The following is a 25,999-nucleotide window of genomic DNA, read 5'->3' as shown; positions in this document are numbered from 1 at the left end:
TGACTCTCTAAACAGGGTAGTTTTAAGAAGTTTCCTGAATTTCAAAAGAACGGGCTCCTTGCGCAGGTGTTCCGGCAGGTTATTCCAGAGATGTGGAAGAAGAGTCGAACAAGCCCTGCCCCCCTTGGAGGTGAGTTTAAACCGAGGGGGGACTAAAAGACCCGCCTCCGAGGACCGCAGAATACGTCTTGGGGTATATATTTGAAAGCGCTCCTTAATGTATGCAGGTGCCTGGCCGTATAGGGCTTTATGAGTGATGCAGAGGCCTTTGAAGATGGCTCTTTGCTTCATCGGCAGCCAGTGCAGTTTGGTAAGGAGGTCAGAGGCATGCGCCCTTCTGAGCAGGCCAAAAATCAGACGGGCTGCATCATTCTGCACCACCTGCAATTTCCTGATCAAGTAATGGCAGGCCAATGCACAAGGCGTTGCCATAATCCAGCCTTGAAATAATGGTAGCAGACACAATCATCTGCAATGAGGTCGTAGACAGGAGGGGCACAAGTTTACGTAATTGCCTCAGGAGGCCAATGCATGTCCCCACAACTGATGTAACTTGCCTAGCCATGGTGAGATCAGAGTCTATTTTAATACCTAAACTTTTCACCACAGGGACTGGGGAGGGCACAGACCCCAGCTCCCGTGGCCAAAAAAGTTCACACCATGGGCTATTTTTTGGGGGGACAGTCAGGACCTCTGTCTTGTCGGGATTGATCTTAAGCGAGTTGGCCGACATCCACTTTACGGTAAGCCGTAATATATTCTGAACTCTTTCCTGAGCTAGTCTCGAGTTATCAAGTTTTCCAAAAGTTGTGTATCATCGGCGTAGTTAAAAACTTGACAATCCATGTGTGCCAGCCTCTCCACCAGTGGTTGGAGGTATAGATTGAAAAGGAGAGGGGACAAAGCAGAACCCTGAGGGACTCCGCAGGTCAGAGAGCCCTTGTCTGATATCTGTTTGCCCAGTTGGACCCGCTGGGTACGCCCCGACAGAAAGGACTCCAGCCATTGGTATGCTAGTCCCTTAATACCTGCATCCGTAAGACGGGTCAGTAAAATTTTGTGGCTAACCGTATCGAATGCCGCTGATAGATCAAGTAAAATCAGGGCATTCAAAGTTTTCCTATCGGCAGCAAATTCTCAGCTCATCCAGGACAGACAGCATCACCAGCTCTGTGCTGTGATGGGCTCTAAAGCCCGCCTGTCTGACCTGGAGCAGCTTATGGTCCTCTAAAAATGTTGAAAGAGTTTTGAGGACATGTTGTTCCAAAAGCTTTGATACAAAGGGGAGCTGAGAAATCGGCCTGTAGTTTTTCAGGTCAGTCACATCCGCTCCCATCTTTTTCAACAAAGGTGTAACCCTGGCTTCTTTTAGGTCAGCTGGTACATAACCCGTTTCCAGCGAGGAATTTAGGAGACAGAGAGTCTGTTTCTCCATGCCCGTGATAGCCATACGAAAGATATCCGGGGAGCAAGGGTCTGCCGGAGAACCCGATTTTACCCTGTTTACCAAATGTTTTAAGGCTAGGGCATCAAGACAAGGGAAATGGGTGAGTTGAACACCCAGCGGAGCTGGGAGTGACTGAACTCTAACCGGCATCAGGGAGCTTCGACCGAGATCAGTCTCTTCGATCTCTAAGAGGATGTCCTTAACTTTACGAAGAAAGAACAATTGGTAAGCGTTACAATCACAGAAGTTTCAAGTTAAAAGCAGCTTTACCCCTCAGTAGAAATACAGGCCCAGGACTCTGCAAGAAAAATAGGTCAGAAAATAGCCTTTTACAAAAGACAATGGGGCATATTAATAAGAACGGCGTTAAAATTATCACCGCTTTAGCGGCAGGAAACTGCCGCTAAAGCGGCGATAATGGGCTTGATAATATGCCTTTGAGAATTCCAATAGAAGCCCATGTTCTGGTGTGAACCTGGGCTTCTATTGGAATTCTCAAGGGCATATTATCAAGCCCATTATCGCCGCTTTAGCGGTAGTTTCCTGCTGCTAAAGCGGCGATAATTTTAATGCCGTTCTTGATAATATGCCCCAATGAGTTTAGCTGAACTTATCAGGTCACACAGTTTGTTGAAAGGTCAGGAAATGGCCTGCAGCCACAAAGATAAGCTACTGCATGAAGCGTAGATCATATCTTCTTCCAGACTCGGGAAACCAGTAGTGTTTTAAACGTTGGAACTACAAAAACCACAAACCACAAGTCCATCTGCTAGAGAGATTGATCTGGAAGGTTTCAATCATGTCTTTTGTAATCGAGTTACTAATGCATGAACACATAGATTAAGCACACACACAAAAAGCGTTAGTCAAAAATATAACCACTTCCTTCACAGGAAAACAGATGTGTGTAAGAAAGTCTGAGAATAGGAAAACCACCAAGGAGGTTTCTGCCAATATGAGATGCGAGGGCCAAGTGGGCCATATCTATATGTGCTTTGTTTTCAGGAAATTGTTTTAACTGTTGATTTTAATCTAGTCATTTGTGACGTACATCCTATGCTTGTAACTTTTTTCTCTTGTGGTTTTAGACTATATAAGTCAATGCTTTTGAACTGTTCGTTGGACATCAGACTCCAGTCTTTGCTGAGCATGGCTGATCTCCCCAGCAGATTAATGCATTAAACCATATTGTATTGTCAACCTGCTTCTGTGTTATTTTTACAGAGATTTTTCCCTTCAACATCGTGGCGAGCTGAGCCCGGACTTCCACTTCATCTTGCCTCCTGCCACTCCCTGGGCACTGCCTGTCCTTATGGAAATAGTTTTGTGCAACTAAAAGAAGGTAAGAAGACGCCAGTTAGAAAGTCTTCACATTTCTCTGGGACAGATGGGGCTTGGGAGTTGGTATTCTTCAAAAGTGAGAACTATGCGAATGTCGTCCCTTATATCTTACAGGTAGCATGTTGACAGTATAATGTGTCTTATGGTATTATTTTTCTATGAATGTTTATATGTGGGGAAATGCATGCATGATTGTGCACTGACACACTGACACACTAACAAGGACTAGAGCTCCGGTGGTAAGTCGGAAGGTACTTGGGGACCTGGCTAAAAAGGCCAGAAGTGGTCAGGAAAGAGTAGGACTTGAAGCTGGACAGTCAGCGTACGTTCTGATGTTGTGGCAAAGAAACAGGTGAAAACCTGGTGTTCATTGGAACTTTATTCTGAGTAAGAGCAAAACAATTCAAGTCATCTCAGACTTTAAGTCTGAAAGTCACAGTCAGTAGTTACAGGCAGTGAAGTATATCCTCCTTGTGAGTTCGGGATAAGCGACCAACTGCAGCAGCAGCAGTAGTAGTAGTTTTTGCCCTAGTATGAAGTTTTAGAGTACATTAATATGCCTATGGAGATGTGAATAGAATTAAGGACACACATTAATGTTATTTTGTAGTGTTGTGCTGTTTATACTTAGGATTTCTGAATTGTGTGAAATACAGTAGAGTTTTAGGAAAGGGATTTTTATTTTTATTTAGCCAAATGTCTCAAGGGCCTACAGGTACCCAACCACAACTGATTCCCGAATTAATGATGCATTTTTATAACAGGCTCCCTGTGGCCCTTTCTAACGGTACTGACCCTGGTTAGCCAGCAATCCCAATACCATCAGATAACACTTTAATGTAAGAGGTTTGTGAGTGCCTCCCGGGGGGGGCCTAGCTTTTTGCGGTGGAGGGCAGCGTTAGTGAGATGGGCGGGGGCGGAGGGCACGCTCCGGGTGCAGTTGGCTTTTCGGAGAGACGATGAGAAAGCACTAGCGGCGGCCAGGGCATGGGAAGCGTTGGTGGTGGAACTCCAGGGGCTGATATCTGAGGTAGGGGAAGGAGGGAGCACATCGGATAGGCAAGAGGCGGGGGGGACTGGGGAGTGAGATGGGAATGGAGGCGGTCCCTGGACACATACAAGAGGCCTGGACAAGAGGGAAGGTCTGCTTGCTCAGGGAGGGGTTGAGCACCCGTACATAATTTACTTGGAAGGGGGGCACATCGGGGGAGAGGTAGGAGATGGGGGCGCACTGACATGGGGGTGGGGAGGGGAGGGAACGAGTTGGGGTTGGGAGGGACGGTACTTCTCTTGGACACGGGGAATCGCTGAGTAATGAACAGTACTCCTGGGGGGGATGGGGAAGTTGGACAGAACGTTGGATTGTTGGTTTGGAAAACAATAAAAATGTTTCAACAAAAAAAAAAAAAAAGAGGTTTGTGAGTGCCTAGGTATTGACTATACATCACCACTAGGTCTCCTAACAACATACATTGATGTGACAGTAAACCTCCTGTCAGATAACTAAAAAGATCGGTCCCAAAGAAGTAAACACAAAGACAATGTCCTCCACATTACAGTGATTAAGAGTAGTGTACAGCAACCTCATGAACCCCACAACAAATAATGATGCTATCAATTATTATCCCTATAGTCAAACCTTAGAGCCTCCAGATTGGAGCCTAGAAGAACTATTAAATAGTATAGATGAGGACCTGATTAGCTATTTTTAAGGTACACATACCATAGAATAAATAACAGATATATTTGATAGGAACGTCCTTAATTTTCTTGCAGGTGATTCTGAACAGGACCTTTCTACACTTAAGTTATTGGAAGTGGTTTTGAATTCTTCAAAACTTATTGCAGTGGTTCACCTCACAGTGAGACACCCCCAAGAAGGGCCCCCAAGAAATTAACTCATTACCTATGTAAGTAGCAAGGAGAATTACCTGAAGGAAATCTACCATAATAACCCATGAGGTAGATAAGGGTATCAGGTGGGAAGTATAATAGAACTGAGAATAAGCAATTTCATTAGGTAGAGTAAACACTTATAACAGGGACAAGTTAGGCCCAAATATAAGACTATACAGAGGCCAAGTACACCGCATAAATAATGGAGACCCCTTTAGAACACATGGTTAAGGTGTTCCCTGGCGACAAGGACAAAATAGAGAAATATTGTAAGGAGTGGCATAAGACAATATCAAAACCTGAACATGCATGGCCTGAAAAGGGCTCATTTGACAACATAACGTTAGGTCATATGACCACCCTCTTACAAAGCAAATATAATAGGAAGAAATTAGAAAAAAGGAAGACCATCTTAGATCAGTGGAAGGTATTTTGTGAAACACACGAGAAGGAGACTAAGAGACGGTCTCAGTCCCATCCTTCAGCTCCTCCACCCCCGTACCAAGAGGCACAAGCAAGTTTAAACATTGCAAAGGTACACGGCATGTATACAATGCAGGCTAATACATTAAACACACTTCACACCTCCTCACACCTGCCTGCTGTAGGATATTCAGATCCTGAGTGTAGCCCACCATCAGAATCATCTTCCAAACACAGTGATTATGTCCGGCTAACGCCACGCCCAAGAATGGCTAGCCCACCTTAGGAGATGCCAAGGGGAGACACCAATAAATATGTAGGAACAGTTGATGCTACCTTTACACTTCATTTAGAAGATGAAACTACACCTACAGAGAAAGATAAAAGTGAAGGTCAGCATCCAAAATTGGATTCAAAGGACACACAGAGAGGAGGTGTTACTAGGAAAACAGTCAGTGGTCCAAGGAATTCAAACCCCGAGAGTGAGAGGACAGGAAAGTTAGCCTTTACACCAAAAACACCTCCTGCAGAATGCTGGAGGCTGACAGAGGAGGGTGGCGATAACAAGTGGGTCAAGATAAGGGAAGATGGACAGATGGACACAAGAACATTCTGGGAAACAGAGGAGGTGCCCTTGTGGCATCGGAGGACACTAGAAAGGTCACAAATGATAGAACACCAAAGCTCAGAGGATTTCCTCCGTGCACATAACCTCTTAGGTGAAGAAGACATGAGGTCAGAGAGATCTTACATAGGATCGGATGGGGCATTAGATGATGTTACAGAGCATGTTAATAGAGTGTCCATCATTAACGACTATGATAGAGAACAGTTTTATCAAAGGTGGACGAACCCGAAGGTGTTGGTACAATCACTGTGAAGCAGTGATAGGGAACCCACTAGGTTAGTTAAAAGGCCCCTCACACACCAACCTGGTTGGTGTCATGCTTCATCATAGGGTCCCAAACCGGGTGGCCGAGTGCCTCCCGGTTGTGCTGCGACGTCTGGCTACAGCGGAGCTGGTGTGGTGCAGAAGTGTGATGTAGTGAAGGTTTAAAAATATCTCTGAGAGTCCTTGCCGAGGTAAATTTATTATTGGCGGCTCAGGATATATTAAAATTAAACTATGTGGTGCAACTACGAAAGAGGTTAGTTTCTAATAGTTGTATGTGTGGTAGGTCTACATGTTTCAGCCCACTTCAGAGTGTCAGGGGCTTTCGTCAGGACCAGTGAGTGAAGTGAGTGGCAAAGTGAAGGGTGCCACGTGATTGGTGAAAAAATAAAAAGATTTTAATTATCTACACACTCGCTAAGGTGTGTGGAATCGGTGTCTGCACACTGGCGGACACCGCAGCGAAAAATAACCTGTGGGAGAAAAGAACATAGCACAAAGACATGTAAAGCAGTGACATTTTGTGCTGAGTATCGCCGCAACTATAAAATGCAATCTTCCGTGCTGTGATGTAACCAACACTTGCAGACGGTCGTGTCTGTGGCCACACGCATACTATACTTGTGTGGCATGCTGCTATAGTCTCACACTGATCACTGATAGCTGATAAGAGGACGCATGCGTCCTGTGAACTCTATCGTTAAGAAGGTGAAAAGCAAGACAGACAACAAGACAGGCAATGAGGATTGTGAACTATCTTCATGGGGTGCCTGGTGGAGGCAATGGGCACCTCGGAAGGTGGTGCCGTGTGGCCACCGAGTGGTCGGACTATGTCGTAAATACCCAGTACGCACTGGTGGGATAGGCTTTCCAGGTGACAGTGCGCGTTACTTGTGAGGTGCTGGGTACAGGAAGGGGAAGTACCCCTGTGTGGCGCGCTGTGGTAACGGGAGGAGGGGATGACAAACAAAAGAAGATAAAAAGATAAAAAGGAATTACACTATGGCTGAGTATTGATCGCTGCTCAGGAAAGGGAAGGAGTGCGCTCCTTAAATCACAAATTCTGTGGGGAGGAAGGAAAAAGCAGGCATGAGGGTCGGGACATCAAGAGCAGATGCAGTCCGACAGAGAAACAGCGCGCGTCACCTTACTTGGTCAAGAAGCAGCACCTGTATTCCACCTACTAAGGGCTCCTGGATCCCGGATGGTGAAGTGTCCATGGCGGAGGGAGAATAAATAGTGGTAGGAGCCATGGTTTACGTGCTGATTGACCAGTGGGCGCGGGCTGGGCAAAGAGGTCTGCGCATGTGTCAGGCAGGGCTGTTAGCTGTGCGCGCATGCGTAGGGTGGAGTGCGAGCATGCGAGGAGGTCGCTACTCCGGCGCGCATGCGCAGAGGAGCTGAGAAGCAGCAATGGGGAGATCGCGAGCAAAAATAGAGGAACAGGGACGGGCATGTGGGCACTGGATGCCAATTGATTGTCTCGGTGCCGAAGATGAGCCCTGCGTGAGGCTGGCGTGAGGTGGAGAAAAACATTAAAAGCACAGATGTCTGCTGGCATCTGGCTGGTAACAGGTGGACAATAAAGGCAGCTACACGAATGAATGAGAGGTGGGGGCTACTGAGTCTGCCAGGGAGGTGGAAGGACGCAATGCTGGCATAGGTAGCTACAGGAGGACAAGTCAAGGGGTGGGAGGGGCGGGATTAGGATCTCCTGAGGCTATTCCATGGGATATTATCATTAAGTCCAGTGGTGTGACTGGACAGACGATATATCCATCTTTGCTCCTGTTCCAAGAGGCGACTCTGGATATTAGGTAGGTTGTGGTCCAGGGCCTCTAGAACAACCCATCTCATGTCATTGGTCGTGTGGCCTTTTTCTAGAAAATGGTTAGTCATTTTAGTGGTGTTTTTCTTGCAGCGTATTGTACTGCGATGTTCACAGATCCTGGTTTTTATTTTGCGAGTGGTCATACCAATGTAGGTGAGGTTGCATGGGCAAGTGATCCGGTACACAACATTTTCCGTGTTGCAGTTCGTATGCTTGCGGAGTTCCCAAGTTTTCCCCGGTTCAAGATTCAGTTGTTTGGTCGTCTCAGTAATATGGCAGACACTGCAATTGCCGCATGGGAAATGCCCTTTGACGTTGGGGAGACCCCAGGCGTTGAGGACCGTGTTGGTGGGTTTGGGAAAGCAGATCGGTCTGGTAGATACGATGGGGTCCTTGATGGTGCGGGCTCTTTTGTTGGCTAGGAGGGGAGGTTCCCAGTTGAGTTTGCCCGTATTCAAGATTCTCCAGTTTTTCTTTTTTTTTTTTTTTTTATAACTCTTTTTATTAAAGAAACATCGACAACAAGGCATAGTTTCATAAGAACACCGCAGAGGCATTGGCAAGCACAAGGATTCAGCAATGCATAACACATTTATACAGTTGGAGTTACGGGGAAGGGGAGACATCGTCGTCGTAGAGTCTGGGAGGGGTACATATTTCACCTCGGTATAAGTTCCAGGGGGTCCAGATTTTGGACCATTTTCTGGGGCAGCCCCTTGCAATGTAAACAGATTTTTCTCGCTGCATGCACCAATCAAGGTCCTTTTCCCAGTCATTTATTGCAGGTGCCTGGGCAGCCCCCCAGTGTTGCGCAATGTTCCTCTTGGCTATCATACAGGCAAGTGTCACCCAGTGTATGGCGTAGGCATTGAGGTCTGTGGGCTCCCAAATATTTAGGAGGCATCTAGGAGCTTCCGGCCGGATGTCAATCTCGAGGGTTTCACTCATGATGGCATGTATCTTGTGCCAATACTCCTGGATGAACCTGCAGTGCCAGAGGATGTGTGTGAAGATACCTGGCTGGGAACACCCACGTCTGCATGACCCATCTGTGTGTCCCCCCATATGTACCAATTGGGGCCCCGTAATATATGTTCTGTGTAGAATTTTTAATTGCACCAGGCGGAGCCGGGCTGAGATTGCTACCGTTTTGGGGGATGAAATGGCCGTCTGCCACCCTTCGTCGTCTAGTTCTATTCCGTCCTCAGTCCATTTTTCCCGCAGTAGGGTCAGGGGGTCAGGTATGTTATTAATTATCTTCCTGTAAGTCAGAGATATGGCACGCTCTGGGAGATATCCATCAAGGAGTCTGTCCTCCAGCGGGGAGTTAGCTGGTAGGGCGGCGTCCCTTGGCAAAGCGGCCTGTAGCGCGTGGCGGACCTGAAGATATCTGAACAACTCTGAGTCAGCCATTGAGTGTTGCGTCTGGAGCGTGTTAAACGACTTCACTCCCTCCGCCGTCCAGAGATCTCCGATAGTGGAAATACCGATAAGGTCCCACTTATCAAAACCTTTTGAGTCGCCCAGGTATCCTAACTTTTGTGAGTCCCAGAGCGGGGTGGCTAGCGTAAGTTTGTTCGCCCAACCCAGCGATTTTGTCGCCGTATGCCATACCCTAACCGTGTGGTTGGTGGGCCCCGTAAGCGTGATCTTGCCAGGTGTGGAGTACAGTGCACGGTTGTAGGTCCCGCCGGGGAGTAGCCAGCGGTCCATACGAAATCCAGGGGCGTCAGGGGGGGCCATAAGTGCCATGGTTGATGGCTGTGAGGTGAGCCGCCCAATAGTATTTTTTAATGTCAGGCAGCCCAATTCCACCGTCATACCACCCAAGTGTGAGCTTTGTGAAGGCTATACGTGGCCGTCCATCCCAGAGGAGGTCCCTCTGCAGGCTCTCGATCTCCCTAAAGTATGAATTGGGCACAGGGTCCGCGGCGTTCTGAAGTGCGTATAGAAAGCGTGGGAGGGACATCATTTTGAACAGCGCTGCCTTGCCCAACAAGGAAATAGGGAGCGTTTTCCAATGTACGATGTCGGTTTTGAGGCGTTGCAAGGGTGGGCCCAAATTGCGGGAATATCGGAAAGTTGGATCTAGGGAGATAAATATGCCCAGGTACGTGAAACCGTCTGCGGCCACCGATATCGGGCAGTTCCGAGGCAATTGAGGGGAGGTCCCACTTAAAACATATATGAGAGACTTCTGCCAATTGATCCGGAATCCAGAGTAACGCCCGAAGACGTTTAGGATGTCGAACAGTACAATAAGGGATCTCTTAGGGGAGGCGAGGTAGAGGAGGAGATAGTCAGCGTACAAAGAGATACGGTCCTCCCAGCCCGGCGCCCATTGTAATCCGCGGATGACCACATCGTTGCGTATCCATGCTGCTAGGGGTTCAAGGGCCAGAGCGAATAGGAGCGGGGAGAGGGGGCAGCCCTGTCTGGTGCCGCGACCCAGCACAAAGGGGGCGGATTGTCTGTTATTGACGACCACCTGTGCCATAGGGTGAGCATATAGGAGTTTCACCCAATTGATAAAGACCGGGCCAAAACCAAATTTTGCTAGTACTGCAAACAGGTAGTTCCATTCGATGGTATCAAAGGCCATAGTAGCGTCTAGGGACGCGACAATGGCGTCCTCGCGTATGGTTGGGGCCCTACCCAGTACTCCGTGCACCCTGCGGAGGTTAAGGGCGGTATTGCGCCGAGGCATGAATCCGGATTGGTCTGGATGGACAAGGTCCCCTATGACCTTGATCAGTCTGTTAGAGAGTACTTTAGCTAGGATTTTGGGCTCGGCGTTAAGTAGGGAGATGGGCCTATAGGAGGAGCAGTCGGTTTTGGGTTTCCCTTCTTTGTATATGGTGACGATGGTGGCCAGGCGCTGGTCTAACGGTAGTGTTCCCGTCTCTAGACTGGAGTTATACATGGATTGGAGATAGTGTCCCAGTTTGTCAGGGCGGAGCTTGTAGAGCTCGATAGGGATACCATTGGGGCCGAGAGCTTTACCCGGCCGAAGCGTCCGAATTGCCAGCGCGATTTCGTCCGTAGAGAGGGAGCTATCTAGAAATTGGCGACTCGTATCTGGCAGGGTAGGGAGGGAGATGTCTCTGAGTAGGGCGATAGAATCCTCGAGTGTGTGAGGGGCCACCGAAGTATACACTTTTTGGTAGTGGGCCGCAAATTGGGTAGCTATGGCTTGGGGGTCTGTCACAGGGTTACCGTCGGTCCCTCGGAGTTCAGGCACCAGACGACTAGCACGTTCCCTCTTGTCTAGCCAGGCGAGTAATTTCCCCGCCTTGTCTCCCCAGTCGTATATACGGCCCAGTTTTTCCTGTCCCATTATTTTGGCGCGCTCTGTGACCAGGGCTCTATACTCGTCCTGGCAGAGTCGTAGCTCGTGTAGCACATCAGGTGTGGGGTTTGAGTTGACAGTCTGCTCCAGACGGTGTACCCTATGTTCGACATCGGAGATGTCTTTCAGTCTGTCTTTCCTTGCACCCGCTATTAGGGAAAGGGCCTGCCCTCGGACCACAGTTTTGAACGCTTCCCAGAGTGTTTGGGGGGAGTCAACGGTATGCTCGTTTTCTGTAAAGTAGTCATCTATGGATTTGAGCAGATCTTTTCGTATCTTGGGGTTTTTGAAGTGCCATGGGTTGAGGGGGGCAATGCGTCCGACTTGCGCATGATCCAGGACGATATGCGTCCAGAGGGGGGAGTGATCAGAGATACCCCTGGGCAGATGTCTGATCTCGTGGACATTGGCAATCTGGGAGGCGGGGGCAAGAATGTAATCTAAGCGGGAGAGGCTGCGATGTGCATGAGAATAAAAGGTGTGTTGTATTTTATCTGGGTGGTAGGCTCTCCACACATCTACTAGACCCATTGCGTCCAGGAAGCTAGAGAGCGAGTGTGTCGCTGCGGGCAAGGGGCGCGGCGGGTGCCTGTCCAACTCGCCGGATACGACAGAGTTAAAGTCACCGCCCATGACAAGGTGACCCACTGGCAGTGTGAGTAGTAGAGCACTAAGGTCGGTAAAAGTCGTCAATTGCAGTCCAGGGGGTGCATAAACAGAGAGGAAGGTTGTAGTGTGGCCCTCCCACGTGCCTGTGACACCCACGTAGCGCCCAAGGTCGTCTGTGAATGTGGAGACAATCGACACTGGGAAGGATTTCCTAACCATGATGCCCACACCCCTCAACCCAGACGTGAAGCCCGCATGTGCCGCCATCGAATACCCCCACCTATTCAGTGCCCCACAGTTGTTGCCCAGCAGATGCGTTTCTTGGAGTAAAACTATGTCCGGGGAGAGTCGTTTGACGTGTTGGGTCACTACACTGCGCTTGATCTTGTCCCCCAGCCCGTTTACGTTCCAACTTAAGATTTTGACCTCCTTGTTGCGTTGCGTACCCATTTGTGTGTCGGTGGTGCATATGGTTGCGGTGTAAAGTTAGAGACCATGCCGTCGAACACATTAACATAAATACTAACCAAGAAAAAATACATTCCCTCCCAAATTCCCCCCTCCCTGCTTCCCTGCACTCTGGGCCTCAAACTGCCCATCTGAACAACAAATGCAGAGTGCCTGTCGCCCATCAAACAAAATGAGAAAAAAGGAGAAAAACCAGCTAAAGAAAGAACGTGGGGGGGAGGCTTCAACCGTGCCCCGATCCTCACTCTCAATGGTAATCACATCGGAATCAATGTTCAGGAGGGTCAGACTGAGCAGTTCCCTGCAATGCCCCAGTGAAGCACAAGTCCCAGCATTAGGCGCCACAGGGGAGTCTTCAGGTCAATTCCACACATACCGGAAGACAGCGACATCGAGATCGTGTCAGTGTTGCTACGCCCCCGCCTCCCGCAAATCAGCTACCCGAGGGGCCGCTCCCTCCTCGGTCTCCTCGGCTGTCCAGCCAGTCCGATGCGGCCTCTGGATGGTCGAAAAAGTGTGTTTCCCCCTCCGCTTCTACACGCAATCTCGCTGGAAAGAGCATGGCATATTTGAGGTCAGCGGCCCGGAGACGTTTTTTGACTTCTTGAAACGTGCGGCGACGCATCTGCACCCCGCGGGTAAAGTCAGGGAAAAAGGTAATAGTAGCATTATCAAGGCGGAGCGGGGGGGCAACTCTGGCGGTCTGGAGGATAGTGTCCCTGTCGCGGTAGTTGAGCAGACGGGCCAGTATGGGGCGGGGTGGCGCCCCTGGCCTCGGGCGGCCCCCCGGAATCCTGTGTGCCCTCTCCACAACAAAGAGCTTGGAGAGTCCCTTAGGTTGCAGTTTAGTCGTGATTAAGTTCTCGATGAATAGGTCAACAGCAGGGCCCTCCATTTTTTCCGGCACCCCTAGGACACGGACGTTGTTGCGCCTCATCCTTCCCTCATAGTCATCGAGCTCATCTTCTGCAAATTTACGGAAGGCCTGAAGCTCCGCAACCTCTGTTTGAAGCTGAGAGGTATCGCCCATGAGGCCTGTGGTGGTGGTTTCAAGCTGTTGCACTTTCTCTCGATAATTGGCGAGGTCGGCCCTGATGAGCGTCATCTCTGAGGAGAGAGTGTCTATAGACGTGCGAATGCCCGTAATGGCTGCCATGAGGTCCTTCATAGTGGGCTCAGGGGGCGTTGGATCTGCGCCACTCTTGGGCATGTCTCCCTGCGCCCTCTTGTCGGGCAGGTCCGACTTTGTGCAGGCATAGCGATCCAGCTTGCTTTGCTGAGATGGCCTGGCCCCCTTAGCTCCAGACATCTCGCTGCCCCCAGCCAGTCCAGCGGCGTCGCTAGAGGTGAGCGAGCGCGGTCAAGATCTCAACGTGGGAATGGCGTCTGAAAAGGGGCGTCCGTAAATTATCTCTGCCGCACACCCCCGGCCAGGAGAGGTCCACGTTGTGGCCGCCTACACTTATAGGAGGTCGTAAAGGGTCCCGCCAGTTACAGGGAAGCTCGCCCACCCCCGAGTCACCATGCACTCACCGCGTGAACCTGAGGGCCAGCAGGGGGTCACAGCGCGCCGGGTCGCCAGGGCCCCAGGGAGCAATGTCATTCAAGGTCCGGGAATAGGCCACTCTCAGCGCCGAGTTCAAAGACGCGCCTCAGATAGCTCCCGTATGGGGCACATAGGCACTCCGCAACAGGCAGCCGGGCACACAGGAGGGAGCGCCCCAGTCCGCAATCCCCCCGCAGTCACACTCCCACGCTGTACCTTGGAGCAGGGAACATCGCTCTCCGCACTCGGGGCACACTCAACTCCGGCGACCGCCGGCAGTCCCCAGCGCTCAAAACGGATGGCGAGGGAAGAAGTCACCTCCTCAATGGCGCTGGCGGAGTCTCCTCAGCAAGGCTCATCTCCTTTGATATGCCCCCAGGGGGTGTCTCGGGGGGGGGGGGGGAACAGCGCCAAGGAGCAGTGCAGCGCGCACCCTCGAGAGGAGATCCGATAAGTTGGCGCCAAAGCGCTGCCGTCACTCGATCGCCGCCTCGGCCGCTTCCGGTGAGCCGCGGCCGGACGTACAGTCACGCAATGCCGGCGTCTGGGCCACCTCAGTCCCCGGTCGCGGGAGTGTCACAGGGCCCCAAGCAGCGGAAGCTGTAGCGTCGGGACGGAGGCAGCGCCGGGGCTCCACCAAGCAGCGGCAGGGATCGCCAGTCCTGGAGCGTTGGTTCTCGGTGCAGGATGTCAGGATAGATGACAGGATGGTGTAGTGAGAGGAGGTTTACGGCGGAGCCGAGGCACTAAGCGTCCATCTTGCCTCGCGGTCAGGCCACGCCCCCCTCTCCAGTTTTTCTTAATGATTTGGGCAACTTTGTTGGTCACTGTGTTGAAGGTGGTCACACATGTGAGTGGCGGACTGGTAGGTGCCTTAATATAGTTCTCCAGTAGGCCCTCGCGATTTTGGTTTCTGGCCCTCTTGTTAGCTGTCTTGGTTATCTTATGAGGATAACCTCGTTGGTGCAACTTGTGGCAAAGGTCTGGTGCCTGTACCTTGTAATCCTTGGTGTCACTACAATTTCTGCGGAGGCGAAGAAATTGGCCATATGGAAGGTTCTCACGGAGGGCTCGAGGGTGGAAACTGGTAAAGTGTAGTAGGGAATTGCGAGCCGTAGGTTTGAAGTGAGTCTTGCTCACAAGACCTCCTGATGCTGCTTTTATGTCCAGGTCTAGGAAAGTGGTCCGGTGCCTATCTGAGCTGTGTGTGAACCTCAGATTAGGGTCGCACGTATTGATCCATTCACAAAAGGAGGCCAATGATTCTTCTGATCCCTCCCAGATCAGGAGGATATCATCAATGTATCGTTTGTAGAATTTGATTTGAGGAATGCGTGGTGAGTTGTTGTTGAGGAGGTGTTTGGTCTCAAAATGGAAGACATACAGGCCCGCTATGCTGGGGGCGAAAACGCTGCCCATTGAAGTGCCGTACTTCTGGAGATAGAGCTTGCCTTCATATTCAAAGTAGTTTTCTTTGAGCGCTAGTGTTGCGCATTTGAGTACAAAGGAAGGAGGGGTGCGGTATTGCCAGTCGGTGTTGTTGAGAGCCTCTTCTAATACTTTGAGGGTGTCGTCTTGAGGGAGGCTTGTGTACAGGCTCTCTACATCAAGTGACACCAAGAAGGAGGTGTTGGGGTCGTAGCGTATGTCCGCTAGAAGACCTAGAAGGTCTTTGGTATCTTTGAGATATGTGCTGGTAGATTGAACCAATGGTTGCAAGAAATGATCACAAAAACGTGAAAGGGGTTCTAATAGAGACCCGATGCCGGAGACAATGGGGCGTCCCGGGGGAGGGGTTTTGTTCTTATGGATCTTCGGAACAGTGTAAAAATATGGTATTTTGCCTTGTGTGGTTGTGAGAAATTTGGCCTTGTTCTTGGATATTTGGCCAGAGTCTTCCGCATCATCCACTATGGATTGTATGCGAGTCATCAGGGAGGGGGTGGGGTCATGTGTGAGCAACTCATAATTTTTGGTGTCATTTAGTAGGCGCTCACACTCGTGGTGGTAGTCCTCTTTATTGAGTATTACCGTGCCTCCCCCTTTATCATCTGGTTTGATAACGATCTCTGGGTTATGCTTCAGTGATTGTAGGGCCATGCGTTCCGCCTTGCTGGTGTTTTGGAACATGTGGGGTTCTTTGAGGGCTTCAATTTCTTTGAACACTGCTCGTATACCAAGATCTCGGGTGGTGTGGAGCATGGTGGAGGTATGAATGTCGATTTGGCTCTAAGGGTAGTGTCCCCTTGGTCTCCCGGGTCAGTGAGTGCGGGTGCATTCTCAAATAAAGCCTTGAGTTTAAGTTTGCGAAAGAATTCCGCTAGTTCGCAGTGCAGCTTGAATTTGTCAAGTTTGGTTGTCGGGGCATAGCCAAGTCCTTTTTCTAGGATGGCCACTTCAGTGGGTGTTAAGACATGTTTGGAAAGGTTAGTGACAAGGCTCAGCGTGTGCTCGGGCCTGGTTGTAGGTCTCTGGTTTGGCTCCTTGTCTGAGCACCCTGCTGTGGATTGTCTTGCCAGTGTACCGTGTTCCCTCTGCGTCTCCTTCCGCGACCTCGTCGGCCTCTCCCTAAAAAAGGTGTGGTTGGTTCTGATTCATGTATGGTGGAGGCGGGCAGAATGGTGGGTTCCAACCGTACCCAAATTGTGGATGTACGGGGGGGGTACATAGGTGGGTATAGCATGTTAGGTCCCTGGGGTCCATGAGACCAGGGTGGTTGCCAACCCGCTTGTCCACCTCTGCCTTGTTGGCGTTCCCAACACTGCTTCACAGTGATTGTACCAACACCTTCGGGTTCGTCCACCTTTGATAAAACTGACTTATACCACAGGGGATACGGACGCACCCCACGTCTCCCTAGCTCTCTCATTGATCTTTACATATGATAGAGAACAGTCACAATTTGCCTGTGAGGGGGGAGACACCAACAGGGTTGCTCAGGCCTTACAGAGGAGACAGCGAGAGTTAAACAGATTGAGATTTGAACGCATGCACACCCAATGAGAAGCAGGGCACATTTAACATGATGGGAAGAATGGCATTGAGAAAAGACACAGCACGCCTACTCCCAGTGCGCCCAGGTAGTGACCTGACACCCAATGAAATAGTGGCCCAACACGCACAGAGTTAGTACAATGTTGTCACTTTTACTGACAATGTAGCAGGTTGGACAGAAGGACTAGCACCACAAATGACACCATGGCCAAGAGATGGTTCTTTTGAACCATGAGACATGGCAAATGCGGAGATGTGCATCCTTAACGGTATAGGGATCCTGAGTGGGATTATCCTTATATGAAGGATAGCCTGCGAATATGGCAAAGATATGCCAGACAGTATGACTCACGTCATCCTACTGGACATGGAGACACTGTCCTGTCACAGCTGCCCTTAATATTTAAAGGTTCAGGGATGCCCCAATACATACCATGGCCCCAGATGGATAAAGAAAATCTTAAAAAACAGATGCCACCACTTGCCGAAGGGGCCGGGAAGTGGATAGATGCTTTTGAAAAACACACAGCAAGGATACCCCTTGCAAAAGGCGACATCAAAAGTTTATTAAACTCCCTTATAGGAGATGAAACAGATACACTGTTCATAAAAGCAGGCGTAAAGGACGTGACATTGACTAATTCAAAATGTGATAGGGCACACTTCAACAAAGTAAGGGGAGTTGTTTGGACACAACTAAGACGAATGTACCCAGATAGGCCATACATTGGATCTCTCATGGCACAGACAATACAGCCAGATGAAGAACCAGCACATTTCCTAAGCAGAATGAAAGAGAAATGGACACATGAGGTAGGGGAGAGATGGGATGTGACTGGACAAAATTCAATACTGGTCTATAACATAGTGAAGAAGGGATTACCTACCAGCTGAAGTGCAGGACAAACTAGACAACTTAGTAGCCTTAGAAGCCAAAACATGGACTGAGATACAGGCTGACATTATAAATTATTGTAAAAGGAGACAGGACAAGGAAAAGAGCGAGAAGGATAAAATTGAGAAAGCAGCAGCTAAATTAGTACAACGAAACTAGCAAAGAGGACAGACGGAGGAACAGCCACTGCGACTACCCAGATGGCTGCAGTGTCTTTGGGCGTGCCAACTGTAAAAACCACCTCGCAACCCCAACAATATGGCCCAGATTTAATAACAGGAATGGGCAAGGAGGGCGAGGAAGGTTTGGGGGAAATTGGCAACAAACATTCAGGGGCGGGCAAACATGCCACTACTGTAAGATGCCAGGACATTTCATTAGAGAATGTAGGACCAAAAAGAACAACGAACAGGCATTCGTAAGATATGGCCAACAAATAGTACCACCTGGTCGCACTGTGGCACTGTGGCATGAGCCTGTGCCATGAGACCCCAAGTGATATATCTTCCACAGCCCCAAATGCACACTCAACAACAGTTCCAGCCCCAACAGGTGCAACAACACATGCCCCAAATGCAGTATGGGCATCCCACTGTACAACACCAGACCTTACAAGGTGGGGTAACGGTCAAAGGAGGAAACCCCTTTCAGCAAAATTATGTGGGAGGATATGCTCAATGAAGGTGCCCACGGAGTAGTCTCATGTGTCCAGTACTATCGATAACTCACAGGCCAGACGAGGAACCCGCTGTGACGGTAGCCATAAATGACAGGGAATACAGCTTTCTCATTGATACTGGGGCCACTAGGTCCTGTATCCGTGACGAGGACTCCCACTGTCAAATTCATCAATGGACACACAGTGGTTCTCCGGGGAAGTGATGAGGGTTCCATTCACCAAACCTGTGGAGATGGAGATAGGGGGGAGGTACGTTAACAGCAGTCTCTTGTTCTCCCCCACGGACCCAGCAAACTTGTTAGGACATGATCTTAGGGCAAAATTAAACATGTCCATCCACTTTGAGGAGGATGGGACAATGATCTGCTCAACACCAGGAATGTCTTGCACACATATCATGATAGTGGTCACTCACCACCCAGACGGTGACCGAACCAGAGCTAGGCCTATAGACATCCCAGCCTTTATTAGAGCAGTGTATACTATCATAGCAGAAAGACCAGAACTAACAGGAAAGCTAGTTGAATTGCCAAGGAACTTTCTGTTCCACCGCCAGAGCCCCTGGTCAGAAAAGCAGAATTCTGAAGTGTCAGGTAAAGATCTCATACTGGAGGTGGAAGCTGTGGAGATATCTTCCACATGGGGGATGGTGATGGCCAATCATTACACCTGTACGGTGTGGGCCTGTGTCATCTTTCATGACCCCAATATAAAAGTTAAAGATATATCAGATGACCAATTGTTTGCCGATGACCCCACAAGGTCAGTGTTCATTTTTCAAGACAGTATTCCATTGTGTACTACACTGGAAACAAGGTCTGCAATACCAAAGACTGTTTTTGGTCCTAGTAAGGACAATGACCTTTGCGCAGGTACCTTCTGATTTGTGGACAAAAGGCCCCCACGATGTGGGCCTCGTCCGCACAGCAGTCCCATTCAGAATAACCTTGAAGGAAGGAGCAATACTTCCAAGGGTAAGGCAATACCCTCTTTCCAAAGAAGCAGAGGAGGGCATTGCCCCAGTTGTACAGGCATTGGTAGAGCAGGGAGTCATATACCCAGTTGTATCCCCCTGCAACACCCCTATTTACCCGGTCAAGAAGGCCAAGGGTAATTCATGGCGCATGATTCAAGATCTGCGCCCCTTAACGACATAGTGATACCGGAATTTCCTGTGGTACCTGGCCCTTCCGTTATCCTGACTAACATACCCAAAAATGTTAAATACTTCTCAGTCATAGACTTTAAAAATGCATTCTTTAGCATTCCACTACACCCAAATAGTCATTACTTGACGTCATTCTCATTTCGTGGCTCTCAGTACCACCTCATTTACCTCAGGGGTACTGTGAGTCTCCTAGTGTCTTCAACAGAGCAGTCAAGAATGACCTCGCACAATACTGCAGTATGTCGATGACTTACTAATTTGTAGTGCCACAGAAGAACAGTGTGGAAAAGACACTGTGTCTCTGCTTTTTACCCTCGCCCAATGAGGCTGCAAAGTTGACAAATTACAATATTGCTAGGAAGAAGTCCATTATTTGGGACAATTGCTATCGGTCTCAGGCCGCCGAGTTACACCTGAAAGAGCAGCATCAATTAGACAGATGACTGAGCCTGAGACAGTGAAGGGAATACAAATATTTTTGGGCGTATGCAACTATGTCAGACAATGGGTTTTAGACTATAGCACCCTGATAGCCCCTTTGCTCACAGCCATCAAACTGCCAAAGACACAGAAAGATAGAATAACATGGACTGCATAAACACAAGAAACATTTCTCAAACTAAAGACAGAGACAACAAATGCACCAGTGTTAGGAACACTAGACTACACTAAAGAGTTTTTCCTTTGTTGCCACAGCAAAGGCCAGGTGATGACTTCTGTCCTCACTCAAAAGTATCCATTAGGCCACAAACCAGTTGTGTACTTTAGTGGCCTACTTGATCCGGTTATGAAAGACCATTACCCCTGCGAGCAAGCTTTGCCAACAGCAGCCTTTGCGGTTGAGAAAAGCACCCTCATTGTCATGGGTTCACCTCTGACGCTGTATGCAGAACATGCAGTGTTTGCAGTAATTCAGAAGGCTAAGACGACAATAACAACACAGAGAGTATCAGGCTATGAGATACTTTTATCACTACCATCTCTCAAGGTAGTCAAGTGTCATACAGTCAACCCTGCTACTTTCTTTGCACCCCCTATTGAAGGTGCAGATAGTGAACCCTATGTCTGTGCAACATATACTCCAAATAAGTGTAGCCAAGAAAGAGAAGACCCTATTCCAGGTAGCATTGTATCTTTTGTAGATGGATCTTCAACAATACATCAGTACACAGGAATACGACATACAGGGGCAGCAGTGGTCAGAGCCATACAGAATGATTCTTCAGCTACTTTGCAGATAACAGAACAGATAACTTTGCCATTCCTTTTTTCTGTTCAAGCTGCTTAGCTAGTAGCACTGGTGGTGGCCCTTAAACAGGGTGAAGACGAAACAATTACAGTGTGTTTTGATTCAGTCTATGTCACTACAACAGTGCATTCCTGCATTATGCGGTGGAGCAGACGGGGATTCATAAAATCCAATGGAAGCCCTGTCATGCATCACCCTCTTATAAAAGACTTGATTGTAGCTTTAGCACTACTACATGCAGTCGCTGTAGTAAAATGAGCAGCTCATACAAATTCTCAAGACTTTGTGTCCCATGGAAATGCCTTGGCTGATTGGGCACCCAAGGAAGCAGCTAAACTCCCTCTAAATAATGCACCTGCCACAATTCTATTAACCACTGACACAGCAGCTAGCGACACAGATGCATCTTATGATCCCCAGGACCCTTCTAGGCATTATATAGAAACAGCTCACCTGCATCTAAGAGAGATACAGGAAAATGCTCTAGACCATGAAAAGCAGGTGTGGGAATCTAGGAGATGCACACAGACAGGTACAGATTTAATATGCAGACAGATATCCACAGGGAAGCCTGTCATGCCCCAAGCACTACTACTTATAGCCTTGAACCAGCTACATTTTCCATCACACACTGCCAGAGACAACATGTCCCTCCAGATATGCCAGGATTGGTTTGTTCCCAACTTACATGAGATGATCACAATGTACCTATACACATGCACCGTGCGTCAGCAGTATTCCCCAAATCCCACCTTCAAGGTAATAGCTTCTACAATACCTCAACCACAAGGACCCTTCAAGGAGTTGCACATTGATTATGTTGATATGATTGACAGATGCAACCGTTACGATATCTCATAGTTGTAGTCTGTCCATTTTCAAGGTGGATCGAAGCAGGCCCTTGTGTGCACTGTGATGCCAAGTCTGCTGCCACTTTTCTGATCCGTGAGGTTATTCCGAGATGGGGAATTTCCAAAGGGATCAGATCCGACAATGGCACACACTTTGTGAATAACATCTTTTCCCACCTTACCACCTTGCTAGAAAGAACACACAGGCTCTCATCAGCCTATCACCCTCAAAGTAATGGTATTGTGGAGCGCCTTAATGGCCTCCTCAAGAACAAATTGAGTAAACTGTGTGTCACCTTGAAAAATAACTGGTTGTACTGTCTCCCATTAGCATTATTTGCCTCAGAAATACCCCAGGGTCAGATCACCATTTGACCCCACACCAAATAGTAACTGAGAGACTGATGAGTACATTTGTGCCCCCAACTAGACACAAGTTGCAAACTGAAAGTGCACCTGAAGTTCTTCAAACTGAAATGTCTGACTATATTGCACAGCTAACAAAAGCCGCAAAGTTCTTCTCTAAACAGGTCACCCAGGCAGCAGATGAGCGTGCCAACGCACTTCCACCAGATGACCAAAGACCACATTTGCCAGTTCGAACTCTATGTACACAAAGAACTTTATCCGCACGTAGAAGGACAGCAAATTCAATAGACCCTTCCCAGTAACTCACAGCACAGCTACTGCAGTGAAAGTTCAAGGACATAAGCCATGGTACCATCTGAGGAACATTTGCCTGGCGCCGACCTTACCATCTATCCTTTCAGACACTGAGCAGGACAAAGAGGGGGAGACCAAGGAGAAGCAACCGGAGGAAAGCCTCCCTCCAAAGCTTCAACAGTCACTTATTTTAAGATATGTACTTTTCTTTTATTTTTCCTCCTCGGTGCATTAATATTGATGATGATAGCCCTAGTCTATTTCGATTTTTTCTCTACATTAGATATCATGCGCATGCGTAGAAGTGTTGGAAATAATACTGATCATCCCCCTCTTCACAATGCTCTGCTTGAAAATAGTTGGTACCAGCACATGCATAGTATAGGCTAATCTACAACTAATACCAGTTGTTATGTATGCTCCCTTACTCCCCATGCCACTGAGGTTGATAGATTGCATCACCCCAAGGACGTACCCCCGAATGTTATAAACTGTCTTTTGCACTTCTTTTTATGTAGAATAAAAGTACAGCTACAACCAATGCATGTTAGTCCGGCAACATCTCGAGTCAATACAACCTTATTTGACACCACCCCTGGGGTCCTACAAATTCTGACAGAAAATGAAGATATAGTAAAGGAAGTATCAATAATGAAGAAAGCAGGGCAGAAAAGAAGCTATGCAGTTTGGGAAAAATTGATATTACAGTGGGGCTTTTTAGGAAAGTCTAACCATCGTACGAATGTAGTAACTATTCAGTCAAAACTCTGCCCCCTGACTGCGCAGCTAGGCCAGTACTCAATGTTACAGGATCAGAATTAGCCAATGATAAATGGCACACTGGTGCCACTTTCATATATAATTGAGGAAGGGCACGAAAGCAAAAAGCCCTTTAAAATTTGATAAGGTAGTAGGACAATGTCAGCAAATATGGGATGCAAACATACAGCTATTTACAGCTACAGCTAGGTGGGAAGAAACCTCAATTGCAATACCACCGTGGACAACGCCAACATGCAGGGGGCACCGCTGGCCTGATGGACCACTTTTGGCAGTGTTCGGTCTGGCTCCACCTACAGCTACCCCCAAACTGGAGTGGTCTCACTGCAACCCCCTCCCTGGTGATACCAGGAGTGGATATTGAGACATTGCATGACCATCCTATGAGCCGTCCAACGACCCTGCTGCATCACCACGTGAAGAAACGATCTGCTGAGTACTTTGGCACCACAACCTGGAAAGATGTTCCGTAAGAATACAGACTTTTTAATGATGCCCAGTTATTCTTTGGAAGCATCATACCATTGTTTCAGGCGAAAGCAACCGCCCGCTGGCTCCAGATCACAAGATGGGAGATAATGAAGGTCATAAATGCCACAGAAAATGGCTTCAATGCCGTAAAGGAAGAACTACGTGCCCTTAGATTAATGGTGATGCAGCATAGATACATTCTAGATTTAATGACGGCCACGGAGGGAGGTGTGTGCAAGACGATTGGATCCGCCTGCTGCACGTATGTGCCAGCCAATGATGCAGACAATGGGGCATTGACCGAGGCCATTTGGACATTATATGATCTCCACAAGAAGATGGTCGAAGAGGGGGGTTTCCCAGATGACTGGTTCAAGGGCTGGTTCGATTGGGTGCCGTCCTGGATGTCAGGGTTGTTCAAGGCCTTGTTGCCTCTAATTGTTGTATTGCTTTTGATGTGCCTTGTATTTCAGGTGATAATAGCCTGTTGCAAAAAGATGACAGCTAGCGTGGGAGGAGCATTCTTGGTCAGAAAAAGCACCACAGATGTCGTAGAACAGAGTGTTATATATGAGGAGATTCCCTTTGAGGATGGGAGATTAGGAGAAGAAGTAGTTGAAGAATCAACTAGAGGGGAAATGATATAGGAAAAAATAGGATACATTTTGTGCAAATGCACACAGAGTTAAGGCCTGCAACTTCTATGCAGAAGTTTAAAGTTAAAAGCAGCTTTAGGCCTCAGTAGAAATACAGGCCCAGGCCTCTAAACAAGAAATAGGTCAGAAAATAGCATGTTACAAAAGACAATGAGTTTAGCTGAACTTATCAGGTCACACAGTTTGTTGAAAGGTCAGGAAATGGCCTGCAGTCACAAAGATAAGCTACTGCATGAAGCGTATATCATATCTTCTTCCAGACTCAGGAAAGCAGTAGTGTTTTAAATGTTGAAACTACAAAAACCACAAACCACAAGCCCATCTGCTAGAGAGACTGAGCTGGAAGGTGTCAATCATGTCTTTTGTAATCGTGTTACTAATACATGTACACATAGATTAAGCATGCACACAGGATGGACTGGCCCAGGTGCAAGCCTTGCCACTGCTCATAATGACGTGGATGTTGCTTCAGTTGAAAATCACGTCACACTTACATGATACCTGGCATGACGGATGAAACCACAGGTCAGAGGTCAGATAAGAGTGGCCAAAAAGTGTTAGGCAAAAATATAACCACTTGCTTCACAGGAAAACAGATGTGTGTAAAAAGTCTGAGAATAGGAAAACCACCGAGGAGGTTTCTGTCAATATGAGATGCGAGGGCCATGTGGCCCATATCTATATGTGCTTTGTTTTCAGGAAATTGCTGTAACTGCTGATTTTAATCTACTCATTTGTGACGTACATCCTATGCTTGTAACTTTTTTCTCTTGTGTTTTTAGACTATATAAGCCACTGCTTTTGAACTGTTTGTTGGGCATCAGACTCCAGTCTCTGCTGAGCCTGGCTGATCTCCCCAGCTGATTAATGCATTAAACCATATTGTATTGTCAACTTGCTTCTGTGTTATTCTTACAGAGATTTTTCCTTTCAACAAGTCCAACTGATGAATACATACAGGCTGAAACTCCAGATAGACATTTAAATCATACAATATGAAGGCGATATACCACACATAAGTAAAGCAGTCTTTTAACTGCATTTGTCTGAGAAATACGATATACTATTAGCAGATAATGACTGGCCTCCAGTCAGTGTTAGGGAAGACCCCCGGGTAGAGGAGGTAATAAGAGTAACCTTTTCTTCCTTAGAACCTGAAGAAGTCAGGGAAAATCTACACCAGTGAGTGGGCATTCAAACAGGCCCCAGTATTAAAAGAAATCAAGTGGGGTGGGAAAAACACTCTATTCCACACAATCCCTTATTTAGTGAGCCTCAACCAAAATCTCAGTACTGTTTAAAGCCAGAAGTAAAGCGTAGTAAAAAACCAATTCTAGAGCAGCCTCAATATTAAAGCATCATAAGTCCTTTGTTTTCTCCTATGAATACACCTCTTTTTCCCGTCTAGAAACCGGATAGGTCATATAGAATAGTTTTAGATTATAAAAATCTGAATTTACACATAAGAACATATGCTGTGTGCACATCCAATAGTACCGGATTGTTGGCAAACCTAGTCTAGAAACAATATAAAACAACCCTAGATATTTCCAATGGGTTTTTCAGTCAAAATATAATACCTGAAAGCAGGTATCTAAAGGCTTTCAGTTTCAATGAAGAGCAAACATTTGTTAATGGAATTGAAGAATAGTCCTGATTATTTTCAGTATGCATCAAGGAGATCTTACAAACAGATCCCAAGGCGTTATTATACATTGATGACCTCTGTGTTATCATTCATACTTTAGGCAAACACCTGATAAGGGTGGACCGGATTGTGATGATTTTAAC

The 25,999-nt window shown here is 48.0% G+C and overlaps 2 pseudogenes; both read left to right on the top strand.

The window, feature by feature from the left end:
- The first annotated feature begins 4,886 nt into the window (after positions 1-4,886).
- LOC146801692 (uncharacterized) lies at positions 4,887-18,372 on the top strand (annotated as a pseudogene).
- Positions 18,373-23,464: 5,092 nt separating this feature from the next.
- On the top strand, positions 23,465-24,199 carry LOC146801691 (syncytin-A-like; annotated as a pseudogene).
- Positions 24,200-25,999: the final 1,800 nt, after the last annotated feature.

Source organism: Triturus cristatus, chromosome 8, assembly GCF_964204655.1.
Source record: "Triturus cristatus chromosome 8, aTriCri1.1, whole genome shotgun sequence".
Taxonomy (NCBI): Eukaryota; Metazoa; Chordata; class Amphibia; order Caudata; family Salamandridae; genus Triturus; species Triturus cristatus.
Note: the sequence above shows the minus strand (reverse complement) of the source record. Positions and strands in the feature narration are given on the sequence as shown.